This window comes from Emydura macquarii, unplaced genomic scaffold, assembly GCF_026122565.2.
Source record: "Emydura macquarii macquarii isolate MOO-44397 ecotype Brisbane River unplaced genomic scaffold, CSIRO-AGI_Emac_v2 contig_2948, whole genome shotgun sequence".
Taxonomy (NCBI): Eukaryota; Metazoa; Chordata; order Testudines; family Chelidae; genus Emydura; species Emydura macquarii.
The window spans coordinates 2,492,315-2,520,013 of NW_027133085.1; the positions used below are offsets into that span (position 1 = coordinate 2,492,315).

The 27,699-nt window shown below is 42.7% G+C and overlaps 1 long non-coding RNA gene across 1 annotated transcript; it reads right to left on the reverse strand.

Annotated features, from left to right (window-relative positions):
- LOC137167654 (uncharacterized) lies at positions 1–27,699 on the reverse strand. The gene is made up of 3 exons (XR_010924158.1): positions 27,485–27,699; positions 3,275–3,441; positions 1–584 (listed from the first exon to the last, which is right to left on the reverse strand). It is a non-coding gene; the product is annotated as an uncharacterized lncRNA (long non-coding RNA).

Here is a 27,699-nt window from a genome sequence, read left to right on the forward strand (position 1 = left end):
TATTTCACAATTTAATAATACTAAAAGACAGTCTCCTTTTAAAAAACTTTTTAAACCACATTATTTCTGGACTGAAATCTAACAAGAGATATATCACCTCTAGAAGAATTTAAGATAATTATAAGCATAAATTAAAAGATTATTAGTTGTTTGGCAAAGTTTCCTATGTGTTCCGCTTTTTCTTCTGATCTTAAATCTATTTATACCAGATAAGACAACAGTTAAATTCCTTGCAGCAATTATACTTCTTATAGACTCAAATCGTCCAGTCGGCACTTTTAATTCATGTTACCAACAGCAGCAGAACACTTTTCATTTTTGGAGACGTCCTCCAAAAGGAAAATATTTTAAGGGATGCCTCAAGAGAGAAAACAATAAGATTTTAGTGGAGTTATGCCCCAAATAACCTCTTCAGTTCTGTCATGTGTCCACAGCTCAAACTGGACTGGCGCACAGTAGCTTGATAAACTGCAATTTCTTCTTGATGGCAGCCATATTGAGTTAAATCCTGGCCAAACTGAAGTCAATAGACGTTTTACCATTGACTTCAGTGAAGCCAAGATTTCATGCATTGTCTCCAGGATCTAAGATTTAAAAAAACCAAAAAGTTACAAAGACAACATTCACAACATTAACAAAGTGTAGCCAGTGCAGTAATGTCTGCTTCAGTCTGCGGACAATTTAAAACAATATTTCTGAAAGAAAACTGTCTCTGTTCAACCCAATGGGACATTGATGTTGAAACGTAGTGTCCACAACTGAAATGTCAGATTTGTTTGGAACAAATGCCACCAGTTTTTTGTTTTTTTTTCCAAATCCAATCCCTGCAGCCAGCAAGCCAGAGATAAGGAAGAGAGCTGAGTAAGACATCAGAGTCCAACCAGGAGGGAGCCATGCCCAAGGATCTAAGCTGAACATGCCTGCTTATATTTTGAACAGCTCCACAGTCAGCTGTGGACTGCATCATATTCTGGCAACTCAAGTGTGTGGCAACTCAGTTGTGCATTCAGTCTAGAAGAGCACTGCTTCCACCCCCACTTCGACTCCAGCCTATAAGAGAACTATTACCTACGTTTTGAAGAAGCTATTCCATCTCGCCTTGCTGGGTTTGATTTAAATATACACCTTCAAGAATTTGCACCAGCAGGTCTTACGTGCTTATGCAGGCTCCAGACCAGAAATGCATTTACCTACATGTTTAACTGTAAGCACTGAGTAGCTCCATCAGCTTCAGTGGGCCTACTCATGTACTTAAAGGTAAGCACATACTCCAGTGCTTTGTTGCATCACTGCCATGGGTGGTGGGTATAATAGGCCAGAGGAGCGTTAGCCCCACCTCTTCCCATCCCTCATGGGCAGCAGGTAATGGAGGTTGGGGGGCTGGGCCGCGGTGGGGCTCAGAGTTCCTCTGGCCGGCTGGGACTCAGGGGTTGGCCATGGCCAGCCAGGGATTGGGGCTCCTGCGGACTGCTCTGAATGTGGGTTGCTCCAGGCACTGTCAAGCTGGCTAGGGTTCAGGGCTGCTCCAGGTATCAGCCGGGGTCCAAGAATGCTCGGGGCATCGACTGGTGTTCACGGCTGCGCCGGCAGGACGGTCAGCAAGAGTAATGGGGGGAGAAAGGGGTGGAGTGGGGCATCTATTGACAGAAAGTTAATACTTTATCCAGTGAAGTAAGGCTCTCTTTGTGCTGGGTGGGGCAGGGCCTCGGGTAGAAAGAGCGGGCCAGGGGCTAGCCTCCCTGAAGTCGGGTGCATGCACTGCCCATGATCACAGCTTCAATCAAGGAACAGAGACAGCACTATGTGACTGTGCTGATCAATCACAGCTAGGCAGTACATCTTACATTTAAAATATTTTCATTCAGTCCACTGAGGGAAAAATTCAAGAAGATGTTTCCAAATATCTTCGGATAATGAAAATGTTTGAAGAGGCAATGATCTGATATTCAGCAAGCAGAAAGAGAGCCTGGCTTCACTGGATAAAGTATTAACTCTCTGTCAATAGGAGACATAGATCAGTGCTGTATATATTTTGAAAAGGAGAATAAGATGTATTTATGGGAATACATTGACTAAAGAATCAGAATAATGCACCAAACACTTCAGATTAATGGTTCCCACTACATTGTAGTTACACCAGTGGTTCCCAGAGTACTGGACATCAGGCTTTTAGGTTTTCCATTATGATGTACCTCCATGCTAAATCTTGTGCAATGTCATTGCCCATTCAAAGAGTGTGTGTTCTAACACATAATGGAGTTTTAAATGTTCCAAATCCTAAAGCCTGTAGCAGTGTGGTTTGTACCAAACCAGTCACAGCTGGTACATCTAAGCCCTTATTCCACTAAACTGGTATAGTTGCTCAGTAAGAATGGGAATAGCATCCTTTAATCACCTTCTACGAGTGATTATGTCCCACCCATTAAATTCCATTTCATGTTGCTCTCTGTCAAGATCAGTGACATCACTTGGAACTGTGGGTTAGTGTCTTTACTGAAGACATCCAGATAGCCGTTCAGCCTCTGACACTATTCCAGTTTATAACTTTGAAGTTGTTTTCATATATTTTTAAACATGTATTTAAATGCTTCTCTTAAAAACCTTAAATACATATTTTAACAGATTGCTGCAAATGGCCTTTTTAAGATTCTTTGACAGGTCAGAGCATACCCCCTTGGATTATTAATGAGACGAGTAGGCAAAGTCTTTTCAGAGAACACAATCCTTTTTTTAAAAAAAGCCTCTCCAATAGAGCATGTATAGTTACTACCCAGTACAACAGGACCCGTCTCCCATCTGAACTATATTATTTGAAATAATTCAACCTGTATTGTAATGTGGGATTAAATTTCCCAATTCTTATTTAATCAAATTTAGTTAAGTGTGCTGAATTGCTTCAATAACATTATACCTATTCCTAGAGACTTTTGCACCCCTTTCAAAATACATCTCAAGGAACCCTTATTAACAGAACCAATCAAAATCTCAATAACTGGTCAACAATTTAAACAACTGTAAAACAAAGTAGCTTTAGTGAGTTTTAAGAATCACCCATAAATCACAAGAAAATGTGAAAATTACTTTTCCTTTCCAGGAATGTGTTACACTATAAATATAATCTGCTAAATCTGTATGTATGACTGTAACTCCTTCTGAACTATTAAGAGTTGAAAATTATTCAATAAACCCATCCCAAAGTAGATTTGCAGTAAGGTCTTAAACTTGATCTGGGACCTCAAGGACAAGATAATTTGCCATTCTTAATGACATTTACCTTATGGCAGGTGTCACCAGGTTGCTGTTACATACAGTCTTCCAAGTTTTTCACTTTTTTGTTTTCCCTATTGTTCAAGCTAATGGTCAGTCTTGGGAAGACGTCTTAGTTTGATTATGCAAGAATCAGCAATAAGGTTTGCTCTTTGCTAGTATCATTCTTGCTCACTAGAAAGGAGTAAAAAGAATTTGTAAAGTAAGTGTTAATTAGTTTCACACGTCTCAAAAATAAACCTCTTGAGGTTTTACTCTGTGTGCCCTGCCCATTTTTCAGAAGCCTGTCTGTGTTAAAAAATTGGACGTCTCCACATTTTAAGTGATAAAATAAAGCAGAAAGTTGGTTTGATTTTGGAATGCTGTGTTTGGTTGTGTGGAGAATCACACAATGCTCATCTTAAGTAGAGCTTAGTTTATATTGCCAGGGAAAGAGGAAAGTAGTTTACTTTCACTGGCAAAATTAGTGCACAAATCAGTGTTATGTGACTTTTTTATAATCAATACCACTGATTTTCACTACTTTATAAGATAATGGCATTATATAGTGTAAGTGTGACAAATACATCTAAAGCAATGGTTTTCAAACTTTTTAGGCTGCATACCCTTTTCCAAATAATGTAGTCTACCGCGTACCACCATCTAAGATAGGGTCATGATATACTTATGATTAGATTGCCAAGTCTTACTAAATAAAGTGCGTTGTCTGCCATTACAGGATTTTTCTCGCATACCCCGTCCCCCCGTGATGAGAGCTACTGTATCCCTAGTGATATGCGTACCCCAGTTTGAAAACCATTGATCTAAAGTAATAGTCCTTTTCCCAGTATTGTTTTCAAAACCCCGCAGAATTCTTAAAGCTGTGTTTTGACCCACAGCATGTCACACTTCAGGGCAACTGCACCTATATTTCCCTCTCTGTGATCTACCAAGGGCACCCATTTTAGGTTCCCGGCTCCTCAGCCATCACCTCGTGTGGGTAGAGATTCACATCTCTCTCCCTCCTGACCAAGTTTTTTTCTAGTACGCAGTACTCTGCCTACACTGTAATATCCCTAGCAAGCCAGTGTCTGCACTTTGCTTTCTCTCCAAAGGCCTAATTGCCCAAGGCTATAAGGTGCCACACAGCTCTTTCTCAGCAAGCACATTTATTTTTAAGGTGAAAGCATTCCAGAAAAAAATATTAAAACAAATAAAAATGTACACGAATACTAATAAACTTAGCAGAGATCCCCTCCCCCTCACTCCAACAAGGGCTCTGGTTCATGTCAAACACCTTCAAACGCCACCTACAGTGTTTGCTGTGGTTATAAGTTCACAAGAGCCTTAGCGCAGAACTCACACACCCATGCATAGGTTAGTCTTTCTTGTATACAACTTGGGCCTTTGATCTTGAGACACCAGGAACTGGTATTCAGCAGACAATGATCCTCTCCTCAGGGCATAGCTTTAAAAGGCTGCATTTTTGCACAACCAGAGGTAGGGAATTTGTATTCATCTCCCCCTAAGATTCTCAAGAAAACCACTCACTGTTTATCCCCCAAGTATTCTTATCTGACTCATCATTCAATATAGTCCTTTGAAGTTCATAACACTTCCCAGGATTCACATCTCATCTCCCTACTAGAAAAGTTACATGCAATTCCACATTACCTTTGCATTTAAACTAGTGGACTTCAAAAGTACTAAAACTTAGATCAATAAGGTTTTTCAAGAATATTGCAGGAATTTGCCATATCTGTCACACAGTGTATTCAACAAAACCAATTCAACAAAGCTTTGTTTGAAATATGTAATATTTCCATAATGGACAATTGTCCTGAAAGAGAAAGCTTTTTCCTAAGCCCAGGACACTAATGGTTGGCTTATGTCCTGAAGCATGAGGGTTGATATCCCATTCAAATTTGAACTGATTAAATGAAATACGTTTATTTAAATTTAAATCAGCCTAAGTCAGGTTAGAACATGCACAGGTTTATGAATGGAAATCAAATATGGATTTTGGAAAACATCCCGCAGAACTAACCAAATGGCCAGCAGTGGAATTCACATGAATTACTTCCCAATGAAATAAAATGCTTTAAGTGGATTCTGACTTGCTGAAATATTTCTTTATGGCAGTGAAATATCTCTTTGCAATCCTTGTGAAGGAACAAAGTCACGGTCCAAAGGACGTCTGTCTCACCATGTTCACTCCAGCTGTCCTTTCAGTACATTTCTCTGCCCCTTCTCAGTCCCAAAAAACCCATAAAGTCTCTTTTCCTCCCTTTTTTGCATGGAAACAAAATAAAAGCTTGAACCTAAATGATCAATAAAACACACAAAAATGTGTGACTTATTATATTGAATGTTGCACCCTGAAAACATTATAAAAGTCCTCATAACATTTTGGCAGTCGTTTCTAGAAAGCTGCTCTGTATCTAAGAGGCAACATATGCACCATGTGATGTGGCAGCTGCCATGGTAAGTAAGCTTTTAATTGAATACTTGAGGAAATAAACATGTAAAACCTGTGTAACTTGATGTCAAATAATTTATTGCTGCCCCAAGGCTCTCGATTTTTTCCATTTTTAATTTTTGGCAGGAGGTTTGTGAATACTTTGCACATTAGGGCCAGGAACACTTTATATACAATGCTATAATCCACATAGAAAATATAGCATTGCATTATTACTGGGAGGACAGGTCCCCAACATTTTTGTAGCTATCAAATGGATACAATCTTAATATCCCTGGTAATATCTCAATGTATATATACATTGAGCAAACAGAGAAAGGCAGGAAACTGAGATACATTCAATTGGCTACTGTACCAGTACTAACAAGGAACATCTTTTTTGCATTACCTTTTCACTTCTGCAATCTTTTCCACTAGAAAAGTGTTGTTCTCTCTTGCCAAACACACACAAATCACAGGAAACTCATGCAGAAAAGAAAGGTGGCTAAGTGGTCACATCTCTCCACAGAGCTACCCCCAGTCCCTTCCTCGGTTACAAAATGTGAGCTGAGATCTGTGGCTGGAGGATGGCCATGGCTAGCTGGGCAGGGAGAGGAGGGTAGGAACAGCTTTTTCAGTCAGTGTGCGGCATGTTTCCCTTTCTAAGCACTTTAACTTACAAGAAGTTTGCTGGCCTCTGTCACCATTAGCTGTGCTGCAGCACTAGTGCTTTCCCATGACCCTTCCCTCTCTCTGTGAAGTACTCTCTAAGGGAGTTACTTGTCAATCGCAGTGATTAGAATCCTGCGACTAGGCCCAGTTTCTCCTGCCCATTAAATATCTGCAAATGGATAGCCAAATCCTGCAATGCTTACTCAGTTGAGTTATCATTCTTTACACAAGAAGTCTCATTGACAGCGGGACGTGGGACTCCTCCCGTGAGTAAGTGCTACTAAAGTGATTAAGGGCTGTAAGATCAGGTTTTCAAAATACTGCTGAACCCCTTTCCGGGACATTAATAAAGATGCTATCCAGGACAATCCCTGAAGCACTTCATTAGCCACTTCCCTTTCACTTGTTACGCTGCCTTTTAGCATGACATCCTCCGGGCGGTTTTAATCCATGTGACAATTCTCCTACACAAGCCAATATGAATTAGTTTTGCAAATATGATTGAGACTCTGTTATCAGATGTTTTTCTAAAATCCTGGGCCCTGGGTCTCTTTAGCCTAATTCTCATCTCTCACTGCTTTTATTTTGGAGTAATTCACCTAGACCAGGTGCTGATCTCATTTTAACGTTAATGTTAATTCAGAGTAACCCCACAGATTTCCATGGATTTACCCCAGGCGAGATAAAAGCCAGGCCCATGTTTTCCCTACTGCTTTTCCTTTACCCACAGATTTTGTGTTTCTGTCAAAGAAAGTGCTAAAGCTTATCTGGCATGAGCGATTCTTTACGAGCCTATGCTGCTTATTGCTCTTGGCAGCGTCCTCTAGATATTTACAGATTCTTCTCTTTTTCTCTTGATAATCATTCCATTATTTTGCTGGGGTTTGAAGTGAGAGCTACCCAGAGGCTGCGGAAGCTTCCTTTGAATGGGGTTGATGGAGCAGAGGTGCTCTGTACGGGGAATGAGGGGAATCAGGGCTCAGGGATAGGAAGGGGAGTGGGTGGATGCTGTGCATGGGGTGTGAGAGGAGCTACTGAGACTCAATGGGTGGTGGGGGTGGGGGTTCCTATCTGCTCCCTGGCTTGATCCCAGGTGCCACAGTGACTGCTCCAGCCCCTCTCTGCACCCCCTTTCCTCCCGTGATGCATGCAGTTTGCAAAGAACAATGCATCAGGGTGGAAACAGATTAGTCCCCATTATATTTCCATTGAAGGGGCCCTGGCCCCCCTTGCCACTCCTTCCCAGCCCCCCCCCCCCCCCCCAGTTCCTTCACCCCTGCAGTTACCCAACATGCATCACAGTGCTCAGTGGTGGCCACGCAATACAAATGAAAATATCGACTCGTTGCTGATATGCCACGTCAAGAACCCCACTCAGCGGATGATCTCTTGTACGCCACTGCAAGTTTGACTCTCATTCTGCAGCAAGATTCCCGCATGCTGCAGCGCTCCAGTGCAGCAGAGTGGAGATTGTGGAGCAGCTTCAGCCACATTAAAAAAAAAAAAAAAAAAAAAGAGAGGAGAGGCTCCGAGTGAAGAAGATCTGAAAATGAACAGCACACGCGTTGGAGCACCCTCTCTGTGCTTTATTTGGAGCTGAAATTCAGGTTTTTGCATTTTACTCTAAAGGCATCATTTTCAGCATGCTGCAGAATTTTATACAGAAAACGCAGAAGTGCTGTATTGAAGTGGTCGGTGGAAACTGGAGCTTTTTGGCAGTTGGGTAGGACACACTTGGAGCATTTAGCAAATGGGCTGGGGAGTGGGGGAAGAGTTTGATTGGTGGGACAAGCCCATTAACTGGCTGTTAAAATGATCACCCATGGTATAGGTCACAATGAAATTTACATCTTTAGATGTCACAGTTAATCCCTTATTGAGATGAATGGTGGAGCCCACCCTTACCCAAGCAATTGTTTCGGGCTGTCTGAAGACTCAGGCAGGCATCAGTGGCACTAAGGTCTCATTTAGAGTGTTTTCTTTGCAACCAGAAACTTCATTTTTTAAAAACGAAAGCTTGAATTCTAGAGCAGTGCTGCGGCAAGGTGTGGGTTCTGTGGCAAACCCCACAGCCATGGCACTGTGACACATACAGGACCCTGAAGCTATTGCGTCTCTCCCCTTCACACAGTTTGTCAATTTCTTTTGCCAAGCATCACCCAAACATAGTCTACGAAAGAGCACCAGTATATCCACCAACAAATCAGGACAACAATCGGCTTTCTGTACTAGCTGGGGCCCAGGTGGTCTCTGCTCCCCCCCGCAGCTGTAAGGCAGGATTGCAGCCTAGTGCATGAGAGAGCAAAAGGTTCAGTGCCTGACTGCCACACCACTAAAGGAATACAATATATAGCAGCTTGGGGGCACCATCAGGCCTCAAGTCCCTTTGTAATTATGGTGCAGTTGACGGGAACGTGCTTTGCTGCTTTATGGAATGCCAGCATATGGGCTGCGCCATTTGGCTGGAAGTGGAGGATGGAGGCATGCAGAAGGTTTCCAAGGACAATTAGAAAAGTCTTGTGTTGGGTTCTTTTGTTTGGCCTATGACCAACAGCCATGATCCTGGCTCTGCCTTGACCCCTTTGGGGTATCTAGTGCCAATGACAGTGCTAATGGTGATAGACGTGCTATGCTGAGGGACCACAAGCATTAGAATTCTGGTTATCTTCTAGGCAGGTACAAAAAGTTAGCAAGGTTTCCCATGTCCACTCTGTCTTGTGCACCTCCGTGTGACTAGCCAAAATCTGGCCCCAAGCCCTTTAGCCCATTACAATTTTAAAAGAGCAGGATTGCTTGTTTCATTATAGAAACCTCATCTCTGGGATGTGCAACAGAAAATCCAGCAGACCTTAAAATTAGTAATGCACTGGAGGCAGCTGGGATCCAAAGTAGAGAACAGTGTAGGTGAGGTTTTCTTGGATTTTCTGGTTAGCAAAGCACAGCATTGGAAGGTATATTTCTATTGATTTTATAGTCAGTTTGTGTTGTCCTGCTCCTTGAGGAGATCAATGTTAAAGATGACTGGGGTGAATCCCTAAGGATCACATTATCTACTCTATTGGCTGATGGCTTTGCAAACATTTCAAATGCAAAAAACCCAGACCCCAAATCTCAGGTTCTTTCATGTTTGATCAAGTGTGTATCTGACTGGAGTTTATCTGGACACTATCATCTATTTATTGATGGTGACTTCAAACAGATATATTTCAGCAGGAAACAATGAGCACTGCCTAAGTGTATCATAAGCTTCTCACCAAACTCATCACTTTGTCATAATTATTAGTGAAATACTGAAATAAATGTATTCAAAAACAAATATAAAAGGTATGTAGCAGAAACTGCTGATACCCTAATCACAAAATAAATAAAGAGGATATCCACAGCTCAGACAGAATTCAAATACACTTGAGAATATTCTCTCTTTTTTTCTAGCATAGGGTCTATCATCATAGGGTCTGAGCTCTAATATTCTTGTAAGTCTTTCTTCCTGCCCATCTTAACAAGCTTTGGAAGGGTTACAGGAGGCTCTCTGCAGAATAAGCAAACAAACAATAGCCTCGCACCTCTTTGTTTTCAGAGCCAGTAGACAACAAAATCCTCTTGTCTGATTGACTTACAGTTGTTCATCTTTCCAAAAATATTTTCCATTTGGAGGCCTCCAAGCCTGAGTGTCATCTGTGCGGAATTCATTGGTTTGTTTTAGAGAGCTCTCCCCAGAGGATACACAAAAGCAGGACTGGGCTATGGGGCCCAGATTTTTAAAATGAAAAATGAGGTCCCCTCTTAGAGGCAGATTTCCTTCTTCCTGGGCATGCAGTTGGGTAGCTTTGTAGTGGCCATTATATTTTTCAGGGCATATCAAATACAAATTGCTGTGTTGAAAACCTGGCCCTTACAGATCTGAATGTGTTTAGATTTGTAATCATTCTTAGCTCTTTTGGACGGGAGTTCTCAGATGACACTCCTGCTGCTGAGAGAGCTATCTCCAGCCCCCGACCCAGCTCACCCTTGCTGTTGACAGCTCCACTATATCTATGGTGCACAGTTATTATGGGAAGACATGCAGGGCCGGATTTACACCTTACATGCTCTTAGACACAGCATCTTCAGTGTCCGTCCGTCCCCCGCCTACAGTTGACCTATGTGTTTTCCATGCAGGGGTCTGGCCAGCCAGCTCCGCATAGGGGTGGGGGAGGAGCAGCTCTGGGCGGGGGGAATATGTTCATTCCTGGGCTCTGGCTTCTGGCCTGGACATGGGCCTCATGGGGAAGAGGAGCAGGAGGGTGGCAGGACCCCGGGAGAGAGGAGGAGGAGCAGGGGGTGGGGCCAGAGTTCCGACACTGGTCCAGGGCCCCCAAATTGGCCAGGGCCCTTGGGCATAGGTCCTGTTGGCCCGCGCAGTAATCCGCCACTGTTTAGGTGCCCCTAGGCACGTGCCTTCTGTGCCTAATTGGAAAGCCAGCCCTAAAGATATGGCCACAGAGGTAGAAGCAGCACCTGAGATCACTGAGGGCCATCCCCGTGGAGACCTGGAAAAACTCAAGACTTAGAATTAGATCCCATATCTGGTAGGGAGCCCGTGTAATGACTGGAACACTGCAAAGATGTGGCAATGGCTTGTGCTTCTTTGTAAGGCAGGACTCTGCATGTTGCACCAGTTGGTGTTTCTTTAAAGCTTTTGCTTTTGATTTAAAGTACAGTAATCAAGCCTGGAGTTCATGAATCACTGTTGCCATGTCCTTGTCAATTAGGATGGGGCAAAGCCTCATGGCTAGGTGAAGAGGGAAGAAGGCATTTCTACCTGTTGTAACAACTAGGAGGAGCTTGTAAAAACCTGAAGATTTCATATGGTTCTACCCATTGGAGGGTCTTTAAATACTAAGCTCAAGCCACTTGCCTTGCGAGTACTTTGAAACATTTTCCTCTTTTCCCAGACATCACCTCTGTCTTCCTTTAGTTTTGCTTCCACCTGCTGATTTTAATTAGGCGCTGAAAGAACTAGAAGAAGATGGTGTTAGCATTTGACCTGAAAGAGATTTACAGTTGAATGTTGTCTGTCTACTCTTGGTATTTCTCACAGTCTCTCCAAGCACTTCTCCTGCAGTGCTGGATAACATCTGGGAGAGTGATGAGGTTTTTGTGGCATTCCCCACTGAGAGCTCTGGAGGTGAACATGCAGCTGCCAGTCACAGTTCTTTGGGATTAGTTCAAGAAGAGGATCTGACCCAGCTCAGAGGATTTCCACCCGTCCCTGCTAAGATGGCAGCACCTCATGATCAACAGTGCTGAGAGATCCAATAATGTGGGTGTGGATATTTTCTCTTGTCCAGCGCTCTGAAGAGATTATCTCCTAGTGGAACCAACCACCTCACTGTATGTATTGTCTCAGCAGGCAATTCAATTTTAAGGTGCTCACGGGTAATTGGCATCAATTATTTCTTATGTTTTCATTTACCTTTCTCAGGATTAGGAAATTGCCTGCTGGGTGGCAGAGGACAAATTTGGTTTATTAAGCCATTTTTTCTTGAATATAGGCCAGAATGTAGCCTGCTTTTAGGGTGAACTGCGAATACTTTCCTCAAAGGAGGCACTGATGATTTGTTAGCAGTAGGCACAAGTATTAATGACTGTCTTTCACCCGTCTGACAAAGCAATTTCTTTTAGTGCTTTAAGAAGCTCTCATTCCGTGAATAAGCTAGATTTGGAGATGGGGCACATCATGGTTGCTGCAAAGGATGTTACTGCCTTTGATTCTTGGGATCCCAAGAGGCTGCCCTGATTCCCTTTCCTGGAAGCAGGCTGGCAGTTTCTTGCAGCAGGAGATGTTGGTGTCTGGAATCAAGGAGTAGCTTCCTGGCTGGCAAACTGATTGCCAGATCTTACAGTTCTGCTGGGCGTGATTAAGGAATTGTCTGCATGGGGAAATTTACACTGGGGGCTGGTTCGCACTGACCGCATGATTCGGTGGCAGTCGACAGGAGTTATGCAAACTATGGAGAGTAGTTTGCGTAACTGACATCGACTGCTCTGCTTCCCTTCTGCACACTGTTTACACTACACAGTGCTACGCTACTCGAGGGAGTGGACTTACTCAGTAGACTTCCTGATCGATTGAGCGGGTCTCACTGGCCGCTCAATCGATCCAGAAAGATCGATCTGGCAGCAGCGATTTTGCCACCGTCAGTATAAACGTAGCCTGGTATAATTATATCACTGTAGTTATACCAGTGTAAGTCCCAGGATGGAAACTCTTATCCCAGAAGAAGAATGCCTTTTCCTGGTTCAGCTCATGTTGCTCTGGACATGGAAATGCTTGGAATCAGTGGATGACTCCTGCCCTCCCTACACCTACCAATACAGGCGGTTGGCTGCCAGGGGGACAATTTGTGAGTTCCTTAGTGCACTACCCTGCACACTAGGTAATTCCAGGAAGCTTCCCTCAGAATGGCTCCAGTGCACTCTTTGGGCCATACAGTTCCACACGACCTCCAATGCAGAGCTGCTCCTACAAGACACAATCTTGCCTGCCATAAATAACAATAATGAATAATAATGTTGCAGAAAGGACACTGATGTCAACCTTCAGTACAAAAGCGAACATTTTAGGGACATCAGAAATTAGCAACTTTTATAATCAATACTGTAAGCTGTTGCTTTCCATGCCCCCAGGAGCTGTGGGCCACAGAAGAATAATGATCGTACTTAATGAGGGCCAATTGAAGGGTATAAACTAGTTCTTTAAAACAAGTTAAAATCTAAGCCAGAACCACAGAGATAGTGTGCTCAACAAGATTTTCCTATGAATAATGCACCTAATTACCAGCTGCTTTTTTTCATAACATGGATAAAAATCTGATCACATATAAATTTCTCCCTGTGTTTCCTAGGATACAAGGTGATCCTAATTTCAAATTAGCTTGAAAACGGCAAATGAGCAAACTTAATTTTAATAAAAACAAGGAAAATCATACATGTGAAATATAATATCTAATTTGGGCAATTTTGATTTCATGAAATGGAGTCTTTGTTTGCATTTCATATAAAATATAGCAAGTAACTTAATTAAACAATAACCCGTAACAAGGACTTGTACATCAATGTTTTATTCTGTGCAAGTGGAGAATTGCAGCACCCGTGTCAATGGGCAATGCTAAAATGTTGTGAGGATGTTTCCAAATAAAATCTACCAAAATCTGATTTTTCACCCATTAGATGCAAAGGAAAAACACAAAACTATTCTTGTGGTCATGCATCTTTTTTAAATTATTGCAATAAGACTTATTTTGCCTTTTATGTAGTGGAACCAACAGCAATGCTGCACAGTGGAAAGAGGAAGGCTACAATTATCCTTGTATTACTTACATAAGTGTGTTGCTCTGCCTCACTCTAAACCTTATACTGAAATGTCAAGGAACTCTGTGTTTCAGAGTAAAGCTCTTTGAAGAGAGGGAGGTGTGGCAGGCATTCTAGGGTGTTATCACTTGAGTACGAGCAGTGTGCTGGGTGCTGTAGCACACAAAGAGCAGGAAATGACCCTACCCGCCCGGAACTTTCATTCTAAATCCTGGAAACTTGCTACTGAAGGTAGTGCATAATTCCCATTGATTCCAGTGAGGTTTGTCACATGAGTAAAACTATTGCTCACATGTGTGCTTGCGGGATTAGATGAAGAAGAACTGTGTTTCAAGGTCTGAGTCTGTCACCCTTGACTGAGTAGCGTCTTACTCATGTGAATTGTCCCCCTGAGCAAATCACATGAGTAAATTCCCACTCGATGTGAGTAAAGGGTGCAGACTCAGGGCCTTGGAGGATGATTAGAAGACAGAGGTAGAGGTTTAAATACAGAAAATGCTGTGGGCTAGATTATTTACAGCGCATGTTCGTGCACAGCTGGCAAGGGGAGCACCAGGGTGATTTAGCTAGCGCCAAGGAGTAAAGGGGTGAGCCCACACTGAATCATCCCTTAGGATGCACAGGGACTATGGTTGTTCCTGGCTCTTGCACAAGGGGTGCAAGAGGAGGGGAAATTTCTTTGGGCTCTCCCCCTACCCTTGCACACCTGTGGAAGAGACAGTCAGAATCTAGCTATTTGGTTACCCAAAGATGCTGAAAATAGGCCACAGCTGAAAATCTGATTCTGCAGCAGAAGCTGCTGAGTCCAAGGGTATTTGTAGCATAAGCCGCTGTTCAGTGGAGAAGGTTATAATTGCAAAAGTGTTTTCTTCCTTTCTTCATTTTTGTGGTTGTGATTGTGGGAGAGAAGGTGGGTGGGGGCTGCTAGACAGGAATTGTTTTCAACCTTTAAGTGTGCAAAAGGAAATAAAAAGAGACATCATAAAAAGAGCTGAAGAGGAGCAGAGCTAACCAAGGAACAAAGAGGGGAAAGGATGAAGTATTAAACAAGCTGCCCCCAAAGCGCTAGAGGCAATGCCTCAGGTATGTGCAGAAATGGCAGCAGTTCAGGCCACAGAGCAGATGCAGAAATTACATAAGTGATAGCATTTCCTTCCCATGTGCACCCAAGCAGCCTCCAGGAGAGCTCCTCTCAGCCAGCAATGCTGCAGAGTCCTGCTCATGTCACAACTGGCAGTGACACTGACGGCATTACTAATGACTCTGGTAGGCAGGATTCAGTATGATCGTGAGAATTCAGCAGCTATCATCACCCAAGTGCTGTATGTTGCTCTGGGCTATGGGCATGCTATTTCCTAGTACTAACTTTAATTGAGTTCATTCCTTTGCTTCACATTACTTATTTACTATGACTAAAAATCCAGTTTGAAAATTTTGTCTTTGGTGGGGGACCCGGCACAGACTAACCACCTAAAGCTCCAGCTGCTTTGTTTTGTTACCACTTCATTCACATTTATGAATTTGCATGTTATAGCCCTGATTTTCAAACTGCTTTTTTTGTGCAATGGCATTGGGTAGAGCAGAAGCCTTTATCTGTGATTAGACCAGGGGTTCTCAAACTTTTTTTCCCGGGACCCCCTTTAAAAACATTTCAGGCTGTGACAACCCTCCCCTAAAAGTGATGACCCCACCCATATCATGCCATCCTTACTTCTGTGCTGCTGCTGGTGGTGGCGCTGCCTTCAGAGCATCCAGACAGCAACTGTTGCTCTCCGACCACCCAGCTCTGAAGGGCTCTGGTTTCCAGCCATGCACAGGGCTAACAGCCACAGCCATGGCATGTGCGGGGGCTGACAGCTCACGACACCCCCAAAATAACCTTGAGGGGTCCCGACCCCCAGTTTGAGAACCCCTGGATTAGACAGTGCCTACAGTCTCTATCTAATGCTAAACATTTCACACATACTAGACAATAAGCTAGAAGAACAAGTCAGCATAAATATGCATTATCATTTATTTTAGAGAAGTATCAGTTAATTTAAAGACAGTCCCTTCCCCAGCTCTGAGCTCCCATGTGTGTGTTTGTTGTAGTTGTTGTTTTTAAACCTTAAATGCATATATGTGCACCTTTGTGCAAAGGTTATTTTACAAATAAATGTCACTTCATATTTCTAAGTCTGAATGCCTCCATTTCAAACTTCGCTTGTTTGTGCATGTCAAATGTTTTCCATTAAATATTTCAGTTCCTTTTTCTTCTTTCTTTTTAAAAATTGTCTGATTAATAACTATATACCTTATTCGACATCTAGAGTCAACAGACAAATGAAAAAAGAGAAATTGCAGGACTACCAGGTATAGTGCTCATTCAGTTCTATCAGAGCGATGGAAATATTTATACAGGCAAAAACAATGTGCATTTTCTGCAGCATTCAAGCAACCTGTCAACACACACAATATGTGATAGGTGTTCAGGAACCATAACATGATCAATACATTTATAAATGTCCCTAGTATAAATGCTTAGCTACACAGAGGCACAGATAGAAGGCCTTCATGATTTGGCCCCTAGTATGTAAGATTAGAGAATTAAAAAAAACAAATCTGTTAACTTCATCTGAACCAAAATTCTCCTCCCAGAACTGCACAGACTGTCTCTGCTCTCTCAGACTGGCACTATTCTGCTCTTCTTATGTGCATGAGTCCTGTTTTCTGAAAGGAGATCTTTTTTCTTTATTGTTTTTCAATACATCAGTACAAATGGTGTTGCCAAATCATCTTTATACAGAGACAGATACAATCTCATATAGCACAGATTATCTAAATAAATAGGGCTTGATTTAGGGGCTTCCGATTAACGTGCACTTCTGCAACCCCAGGGGCAGCTGCACTAAAGGATTTCTGCCAGGTGTGTGCAGATACTACCAGGGCATCATAGAAGCCCTGCAGGTAGCAGCTGCACAGGAATTGCTCTTTACACCAGTGCAAGTCAGGAATAACTCCACTAAAATCAGTAGAGTTACACTGCTGTATAACATGATAAACAAGTATGAGCTAAAAAATCAGGCTCTATAAATTTACATCTTGGTTTTATATAACCTTAAAAGATAAGGCTAAGCAAAATCTATGATGTACTATGCTTTTATAGGTGCCCAGCCTGCTTCCACTGCAGTCAGTAGTAGATTTGCCATGACTACAGTAAGAGCAGGATCGGGCTGCATAATGACTCATTTACTCCATTTCATTCCCTCTCCATCACTGGCACTTCAGCTACTTTTTAAATGCAGTGACTTAGTGGTATCATCTCCGTTTTGGTTTATAAAATATTGTAGTGTGAATTTTTTACTTTTCATAAAATGAAAAGCAAGACAGTCCTTGTTGGATTCCTTTGCTCCTTCTCCCAATTACCAGTAGGGTCAAATCATCCCTTATTGGTCTATTCCTGCATAGAGAATGGGAAACTGCAGCTCTGAATTTATGGACTGTCCTTCCTTACTGGGGGTGGGAGGGTAGCAGGTTTTCCCCTGTACAATTGGAGGGAGGGATAGCTCTGAAACCCATGGATCTTGGGAGTTCCTACAGAAGTCAAGGTACAGAGACCCTGTGTCTCCATGGCATCCTATAGAGTCTTATCATCCATAGCTTCCCCAGTAGGCTGTTGTCCCTCCTCACGCCCCTCCCTCATCCCCCAAAGGACAGGGGGATTGAACATCATATTAGGGCACTGTCATAAGTTTAAGTCAGCAGGCTCAGGAATAACTGATGCCCGAAATCCTGTGGGGACGAGGGACTGGGGGACAATGCCCTGAACGATGGCTGTGCCTCCCTATCCTTATCCTCCCACCCCCCTTCTGCTGTGTGAAGCTTGAACCTCCTTCATGGATCACTTGCGAATAGAATCCATGGGGTTGAGGGTAAGTGGAAGCATATTATGGAAGATCCCCTCACTGCCCAAGGGAATATATTACATTTTGCTCCCCTCTCTTCAGGGAACTGAGACTTGGGGAGGGCAAGAAAGGGGGAGGAGGAAACTGATCCGTAGTGTGTAAAATCATGGGAAGCAGGGAAGATTCACGTGCTTACTTGTGTCCTCTTTACACCCTCCTTTAGGCCAGGGACTGTGTATTTTTTTAGTTCCAGAAGCTTGTGACTGAAAACAGCTGCAGGATGAGTGGAAAAACACCACCTAAAAATAGCCCCAGTCCCAGAGCACAATGCGTATTGATGTTACTATGAGTATACGACTAGAGAGGTGATGACCAGGCTGGTATTTGCTAGTATGTCTAGCCCTGCCATATTTAGAATGAGTGTAGTAGGCCAGGAGGCCACTTCAGCATACGTAGGTACTTGGCTGCTTTGGATGGGATCCAAAGAGAGCTGCTCCAACAATAACAAATGAACACAGTATGTTCATAAATTGACTGTGAGGGAATCACCGCAGGAGATTACCATATTCTGCAGAGAGCTGAGGATACATAGCTGCTGCATGAGGAAGACAAATCTCCTGCTGATTGTTTCCATTCAAAACATTTTCCCAAAATAAACCGTGGAAGAAATAATATCTGTTCTATTGGCCCTCCCCCGCTGGGAGGGGACCCACCACAAGGGTCCATATCTAAACTAAGACCACAGTTCCAGATAAACTGGTTTCTGATGCATTTTGATCGCCCCACATAGATGAGACCAATCTGCTCCAGGGCAGTTTTTAAAAATGAAAAAACCAGCCCAATTGCATTAGAAACCTCAGTTCATGTTCACCATCACCGGCCCAAGAGAGTGCCATTTGCACCCCACCAACCTGCAAGAGCAGGTAGATCAGAGAGAGATACATCCCCAAGGACAACTGGTGGTGGGATCACTGCCTCCCTAGCTCAGGGGGAGAGCAGCTTTACATGCTGTATGGGGTTGTCTAGGAGCCCTGTCAGTGGAGGAACTGAATCAGCAGGTAGTTTCTTCCAGCCAGCCTGTTCCTGACTCACCCACTCTTTGGCCTAGCTTCATTCCTTCATGGCTTGGGCCTTCCTATTATTCATGCTGCACTGATCTTCTCCATGTCCCCAGGAGAGGAGGGATTGTGGGTTGACGGCTGCACTGTGTCCCAGCTCCAGACAGAATTACTGTCTCAGAGTCCACATCCCTGTTAGTGACTTGAGCCCCAGTTTTAAAGATGGATGCTGACTTCAGTTCCTCATTCTGTGCTGATAAGGGCTTTATTTCTATCTTCATTCTCATTTCCTTTTACATGCCTTGGAAATGCTAAGAACACATTCACTGAATAGTGGAAATCCACAGCAGAGTGGCCCTGGCATGAGTTTCCTGCTAGTTTCTATGCCAACTATAGCTTGAATATGAGATTTGTCTTTCAGGAGAGGGGACAGGGGCTGGGGGGATTGCTACCTGATAAGCAAGTCAAGAGGATGGCTTCTCCAAAGAGCTGCTAGAGAAATATCCCTTAACAATTAATACCTCCATCCCTCTCCCCTGAACAATTCTGAGAAACCCAGCATTTATTAAACTTCTAACAGATTGTTACTTTATTACAGATTTGCCCTAGAATATTCCAATTATAAAGAACCATTAATTAAGGCCTGAATATACACCATTAATTAAAAGACTTCCTCACACAACCTTTTTCTAATACCTGGACTTGATTCTACAAGATGTGTGGTACCCTGCACTCCCATTCACTTCACTGGGAGTTGAAGCTATTTAGGAACTCACAGGAGGTACTCCTCACCTTGTGGGATTTGTTTGCTCTGCCTATGTATTTTTAAAATGTGTTGTTTTCCCTCAAAACAAGTGCCTCAAAGCCAAGCTCCTTCCCCCTCTTAATAAGCACAAGAAAGCCTTTCCCACACTGAAGATACTTCCCCTTTATTCTTATGAAAACTGACAATTGCCAGGGTTTAATCTGTCAAGGGTGCATTATCCCAGTAGATCAAGGAAATATTCTGAATAATGCACTATGAATGACACCCCTTAATTCTCCACTCATGATTGCTAAGAAACCCTGTGGAGTTCACTAACTACCCAGTTCTGAAATTACAGAGCTGGCTACAATCAGAGAGACTATACCTTGCCTCTCACTGCCCTATCCTAGGTAGTGGGTGTTTCCTGCCTCCTGTTACAAGAAGTGCTGAGAACTGGGGGACTGGATGTGCCTAGTGACCCCCTCAAAGATCTGCAGAGAGGTGGAAATGAGTTAGTGACTTTATGAATCGGGCCCTATGGCAGGGGAAATATATGTTGACCACTCCTGAATCATGGAAATATAGTGTTGGAAGGGACCTCAAGAGACTATTTAGTACATCCTCCAATGCTAAGGCAGAATTAACTAGACCCAGACCATCCCTGACAGAAGCTGTCTAACCTTTTCTTAAAAACCTCCAATGACAGGGATTCCACAACCTCCTTAATTAATCTGTTCCAGTGCTTAACTATCCTTATAGTTAGAAAGGTTTTCCTAATATTTAACCTAAGGCTCCCTTGCTGAACTTTAAGCCAATAACTTGTCCGACCTTCAGTGGACATGGAGAAAAATTGATCACTATCCTCTTTATAACAGCCCTTAACATATTTGAAGACTTATCAGGGCCACCCCTTCAGTTTTCCTTTTGCAAGACTAAACATGACCATTTTTTTTATCCTTTCCTCCTGAATTTAATTTTATCAATTTCGGATCAACTCTTCTATTTATGAAGGTCATTTTGAATTCTAATCCTGTCCTACAAGTGCTTGTCTGGTACTACCTGCATATTTTATGTGTGCACTCTCCACTCCATAATCCAAGTCATTAATGAAAATATTGACCAGTACAGACCCAATACAGATCACTGTGGATATGCCCTCCCAGTTTCACAGTGAATTATTGATAACTACTCTAAGGCTTGGGTTTACACTACCTGCGGATTTCGGAGCAAGCTAAGATAAGATAAGCAAGCTACGTAACATAGCTTGTGTATATTCCGTCAACTTCCTAAGTTCCATTTACTGCGGCATCCCCACTGTGCTGTGCCAACGGGAAATGCCCTCCGGTCGACACAGTGTTATTCTTCTTGTGGGGGCTGGATTAATGGTGTCGACTTCCGGGTTCGATTGAGTGGGTCTCCAGTGCTACTCAGTCAATCCTGCAGAATCAATCCTGCACTGCCAACAATGCCACCGACTGTATAAACATACCCTGAGTATTCCCCCCCCCAAAATCAGTTATGCACTTACCTGAAAAAAGTCTAATGACAGGGAGTGTAGTTGGGTAGGCAAACAGCATTAGCCCAGTTCCACGGAACTTCTGTGATGCTGAGCCGAAATGTATAGGCTTGGGAAGAAATTATTTCAGTGTCTAATCTGAGACTAGAGTACAGGAGTTGCTGGCTCCCATGTTTGTGTGACTTAGTCCTGCACATCTTAAATGTGATTTAAGAAACACAAATGCAAAGAGAAGCCTCATTTCTCAAAGTCACTGACACTAGTGAGAGGTGCTGTGCAGCATCAACTTCCACCGAAACACTCCAGTTAAAAGTGTTAAGCAAAGCACAAACCACTGGTCTGGAAAGACTGTGGCTCAAAGGCTCTCTTGAAACAGTGGCCAGCATTTGAAAAACATCTTGGTAACTTTAGTAAAAGGAATGTTTTGTGCAGAGATGGGCAAATAAAGTAAAGTCATTTTCAGGAGTATTTTAGGATTTTAAAAAAATGTACTTCCATCAGGTTCATGTCCCCTCTTGTTGTTTGTTTTCTGAAAACATTCAAGAGCAGCCCACTTTCCAGGCACTAATATTTGCTGAAAATGAATTTCTAAGCTGACAGCGATTGTCTGCCCCTCAGATCAGGGAGCAAAACAGTACCAGGTGACCTAGCTGACTAATTGGAACTAAGAAATACAATTTGAATTTAAAATATGTGCAATTAAACCATTTACTAAAAAAAATATAGGTCTGTGTTGAATAAGTATGAATAATGAATAAGTCCAAAGTAACTGCAATCTGCTCAGAGATTTTTTGTGGTAAGGAAAAGAAGTTAGTGCTTGATGTGAATTATTTGCTCAACTCTATCATTTTGCTAAAATAACCTTTAATAAGAGCAAAACCAAATGAAACAGAGATGTCTGCTTGGTAAATGATTCAGGAATTGGTAAGCCTGTTTCTTGAACATGCGGATTGTGAAAAAATGGCAAAAATCTATGCCCAAAGCAGATTAAATAAAGCCATGTGACAAAATTTGTCCTGTAAATGATAACCCATAAGTGGCAACACTAGAGGAAAATACATTAGTCATAAACTTTGAATTACTGTAGCTAATAGAGAGCTGAGACTAGAGCTATGCAAAACTCAGTGTGTTGTTGAGCTTGCAGGCATTATATGTAAATCAAACATGAAAGGACATTTTTACATCATTTGTGCTCCTTGAGTTTTGTTTTGGGTTTGGAGTTTAAGCAAAGTGGAAAACTGCATCTACGTGCAGTGTTGCAACTACGTGAAACCACCAGGTTCAAATAGTTTTGACATGGAACTATCAACTGGCTTAGGTTCTTATGAAACCAGAAGAGGTTTCTCTCAAAGGGTTCATGAGCCTTTACAAACCTTTCAACGAACCTCTGCTAAGTGTTGAGTTTGTCGTGAAACCCAAAGGCAGGCGGAGTCTCACGTGGCTTTAGGATTTAATTGTTCAGAACAACTCTAATAGAACCCCCAGTAGAAAAGCATAAAAGATAAATGCTGTGGAGGAGATGATCTTTCTCCCTGGCTCCATACCTCTATACAGGCTGGAAAAGATAAGAAATGGAGATAGGGAAGGGGAGAAGTGGGTGGGCCAAAAAACGACAATAATAAAAAGGTTCAGGTAAGTTAGAAATAGGTGAAACTATGACTTCTAAATACAGTGTTCAACTGAACTGAACCCTCAAACTTTTGGACCCCATAATGAGATATTTAGTGAGAGAATAATTTATATCTCCACTCACTTGTCTGCAATACAACATCAAGTGTTTCTCCAACTGTGCACTAGACATCACATTAGCCTGAATGCTGAGTAACAGAGTTAATTAAGTGCATATACAACATGGAAATCAGACCTTTCTTCCCATGTTCTGAATTTTATTCAATGGAGTCTCCAGAGACTGGCCTTCTGGCAGTTGTAATCAGGCACCTAATTTTGTTATCTATCACTGCTGAATCTGCATACAGTCTACTGGAAAACGTACCTCTCTGGGGCTTCAGGGTGCTGCTGTAGTCAGCAGTCAGAAAGAGGCCAGGCCATCACCATAAAACAAATCTGACAATCCAATGTGAGAATTACTTGTCACTCTCTGTCTTAATATGTAGTGGGGGAAAGGGTGGAATATGGGGGTGGGGGTTGGACATCACCCTGCGCAGGGTTACATGGCGAGAGGGTCACAGTTTTCAAAGCTCTGCCCCTGGACACAAAGCTGATGGCCAGTGATGGGTTTCTAAGCTATTTTCTCACTAGCTTGTCCCACTCTGCAGAACCAGCCCCATGCAGGCACTGGCCTGACTGCTCTGCTAAAGCCTCTGCTCACGCTCCGTGGCAGGACTTATGAGCTGAGACATGGCTTTGGCTCTAGATAATACTTTCAGTCAGGAAGACTGTGTCCCTATTTATAAACGATGCCTAGATGAGAGCCGCTCGCTCTAATTAATTCTCACAAACTAATGATTCCAAAGAACTGGTTAGGTTGATCAATTTGTAAATAAAGATGCACAAAATCGAGGCAGTAAGGTCTGCAGGGAGTCATTGGGTTGATAACACTGGACCTGTCTGTTATGTTTGGATACTTGGAAGTTACTTGCACTCAGAGAGAAACCAGCAGACAGGCACACAGGAGCTGTAAACACACATGGACTGGGTTTATTCTCCTACTCTAAGACCAGACAGACCTGGCTGAGCTATCCCATAATAGTCCAGCTCTGTTAGCTACGGCAAGCTAGGCAGGACACAAAATACACAACAGAGGCAAAACAGATGGAGGAGACCACGGAGAGACAGGAAAGACATTGGGGTCAATTGGGAGACTAGAAGAAAACTTTTGGTGAGGTGAGCTGACCTGGATTGGGGCTCCATGAGAATTAAGCCCTCAGGAATCCTCCAGAATCCTCAAGCTGTTCCTAAGCGGACCGGCATTACAACAAAGTGTATCCATATGCAGTAAAAACTTTTTATTTCCCTTGCAGATGTCCACTCAGCTGTGTAGATCAGGCAGAAAGTTCCCCATAGGACTGAAAGAGCAAAGCCTTAAAACTAGGGATGAATGAACCAGTTTATGTAGAAGAAGCACTGTTGCAAACCTTTGCCCATTCCTCCTACTTAATCACCAATTCCTGTTAGAAGTGGGGGGTTAACTTTTTCTGAAAATATCCACTTGTGCCTCTGCATGTCCTGGTTGGACCAAAATATGATGGGAGGCTTGTTTGACGCAATGTCTCACCCAACTAAGACTAGAAAGTGCTAGAAACGTTGCAGAGCAGCTTTTTCTCTCAAGATTTCCAGCACTTTTTTCTGCTCTTCGGATCTTATCTGACTCACTATGAAGTCAGTGTGAATGTTCAATAGGATCAGGATTGGGTCCTCTGTAATAGGGTCTTAATAGATGCAAATCTTATTAGAAATACCTTCTTTTCTAACAAGCATCAAGCTGTGCAAAGCTCCAGGGCTAAGCAAATTATACCTTAGCATACTGGCTGAAATGGCAGAAGAGATTACTAGCCCAGTAATACAGGTTTTTAATTACTGCTTGCAAATGGGGTAGCACTGAGGGTCTGGTGAGAAGTAAAAATAATCACAGTATTGACACACACTCTCAGTTTAAATCATGCTCTAAAAATTCTTTTCTACTCAACATTAATAATCACCCATCGCAAACGGTTTAAACAAATGTTAAATTTTTAATATTGATTGAGTTCTGGTAAAGGATGCTAGGTAGCAGTCCTGGAGATAGATGCACTGCATTTACCCATAGCATGGGTACAGAAGTAATATCAGTAGGAGAAGGTTCTCCACATTGTCCAGCCAAAATGCTCAGCTCTGACCTAGGGAGATCACGTCCAGTGGTGAGATTAATAATGTCAGTGTCCACCCGAGCAGCTAGTTGCTAGGAATTTAAACACACCATTTTGTGTGAGCTTTCCCCTACAAATACAACTGCAAAAATTCAACCTATGGAGCAAGGAATTCTAACAACATTGAAATACTTGTATAGATCTAAGGGCTCGCGGTGGTGTTGGTGAATGAAATGAGGAGAAGTCCTTACTTTTTGGAGAGTGGATAAAACAAAGTGAGGAGAATGGTTGTAGTTAGAGATATGATTAACTCTTACTATCAAAATCTGTTTAAGGTCTATCACCATTTTTAACAAGAGGATGGATTTGTCTGGTGCAGACAAAATGACAACTAACAAACTTTTGTCCAGCATTTGAGATGAATTAAAAAACATTGAGGTTTGAATCTGGTTAATTTTCATTTTCTCTGTTTTTCTGCCCTTCCTGGTTTTGTTTGAGACTGGAACTGGAAAAACCAGAACAAGGAAGTCTGTTCTCATAGCATTTACAATCTGGCTGGAATCAATAAGTGGCCTTTTTTTAAAACTGTAATTATGTTGTGATAGCACATTGAGGCCACAACCAAAAAGTCTGATTTTTAGAAAAAAAATAACTGCAAGTCAGCTGAATTACTCTAGATTTATGCCAGTGCATGTGAGGGCAGGAAGTGCCCCAGTTTGTTAAAAATGTAACAGCTACTAAACCAGAAACTAATAGTCCATGTTATTAACAGGATCAGCCACTAATATGGTAACTGGTTCAGACATGGTGGGATTAGCTCTTTTCTCGTTCACAGGATTTCTATGTTCTGTTAGGCCTGACAGAGCACTTTGTTTAACTGAAACCGAATGATGATCATATACTGCATATAACTGACAGACAAATCTCTTCTACTTTACCTAAAAGTAGATATTTTTCTAAAGCAATAAGAAAGGTAATCTCCTAGAAAAGAGCTGCTGCTATTTTATTACCATTAAAAAGAAGTATTTGAACACAGGTTATGTATATCTATTAAAGATGGGCTGAAACCAGATGTCCAATCCAAACAGCTCATGCTTTGAGAAAGTCTGGATGGATCCTGATCCAAATCCAAACTTTGGCTCAAGCCAGCATTGGGAAGAGACAACCTGCAATCTACTGGATCTAAGCACTCCTGAACTAGAGGGAAAGTCAGAACAGGAGCCAGACCTGAACTTTGTGGTTCAAATCCATGTTAAATATATCCATGCTGGCAGATCTACTGGGTGGAACTCAGACTCAAAAACACTAGAAACCATGCAACCACCACTTTGAATGATGCAATAAGATACAGGAAAAGTAGCATGTGACTGTGCAATTAAAAGGCCAGATTCTGCCCTCCTTTAGGCAGGTTTGCTTTGCACTGCAGGCACAAAGCCACCCAAAAATGCAGCTTAGTCACAGGATGATCCACTACAGTGAAGGGGACTCTCATGTGGCACAGAGATGCCATGCTGGCTCCTATATAAACCTGATCTTCCATCCTTCCCTCTGGCTGGCATGGGGTGGTGTGGCGGGGAATAGCTAAAGAGAAAGGAACATGGCAGGTCATCACAGTGGATTGCTGTATAGCTGTTTTTACTTATGCTGTGCGGCTGGTCCTGTGCAGACTGGCTCCAGGATCACTGGAACATAAAGAGAGCCTAGAGAATTATACCAGAGGATACTTTTTTGGAGAAGAGGATGTGGATGAGACGGGGAAGATTGCAAAAAATCTCCTACTGCTCAGCCTATAGAAAGCCTGGAGGTGGTTGTTTGCCCCTTCAAGCAGAAAAATCTAGTCAGAACACTGTATCATGTGATCAGTATCACTCTAGGTACAGTGCTATACAGTAATTAACCAAATGCTGCATCCAGAACTCTATGATTTCAGTGGACCCTTGGCTGGACTTTCCCAGCACTCAGTTGTTGGCAAAGCTGCTGTTCTCGTTGAGGCGGATTAGATTTTAAAATGAAAATCTGGGAAAGCTGTGAAGTGTTGGGCGGTGCTAATACCCAAACCTGACAGAGCCCCCTTCAACTGTTCCAGTTACAGATCCATTTCCTTGATAAATGGAAACTGCCAAATCCTGGCTAAAGCACTGGCTGAGAGAATGGTACTTGCTGACCCTTGTGCACGTAACCTAAATCTGGTGGCAAGCAGCACCAGGAAGTGATTAGACACCACACACCAGGCTAGAACATTGTCATCATGTTGCAGAGATTTCTGATGCAGAAATCCCTTGGTCATTCTCAAATGGGATTTTCTAACTGTGGAGATGGCAAAGTCTGGAAGAGGAGATATTGTGCAGATTGGATGAGAGTTGTATCAGCAAAAGCCAAGGCTAGGACTCAACAAACTAAACTAATCTTGGTGCTACTCTGCATCTAGATTCAGAAAAACCAGCACATTAGCTAAGGCCAAACTAATCTTGACCACTTTTTCTAGTCATGATAAACTCACAGATACTGAGGGTAGGGAAAGGGGAACAATAAACAAATTGACTGCCTCCCCCTCAACATCCTGTCATGGCGAGGGTAACTCTATACTGCCCTGCTTTATATTCTCCCTCTTCCAGGCCCTTTTACAGAGAATCCACACACTTGCTCAGCTAATCATCACCCTCAGTAGGATCTGGCATGATTCAGATAAGTAACTCAAAAGTAAAACTCAAAGTCCCAAAAAGCTGTCCGAAGGCATGGCTCTTACCTCAGAGCCCGGGCAAGCAAAAAAGGGTCTTTCACAGAGTCCTTAGGAGGTGACGCACTTTGAGATTTGGCTTGAAACTGTCTTGCACAGAGCTGACTTCCTTGTAGCCTTCCCAGTGGCAGCCCTCCCAAACAACTGTTTGAGGTTCCCTCTCCACAGCAGGTGACTTTGGTTGGCTCATTTAGCAAGCCTGCTCCAGGTTTCAGGTCTCTTCC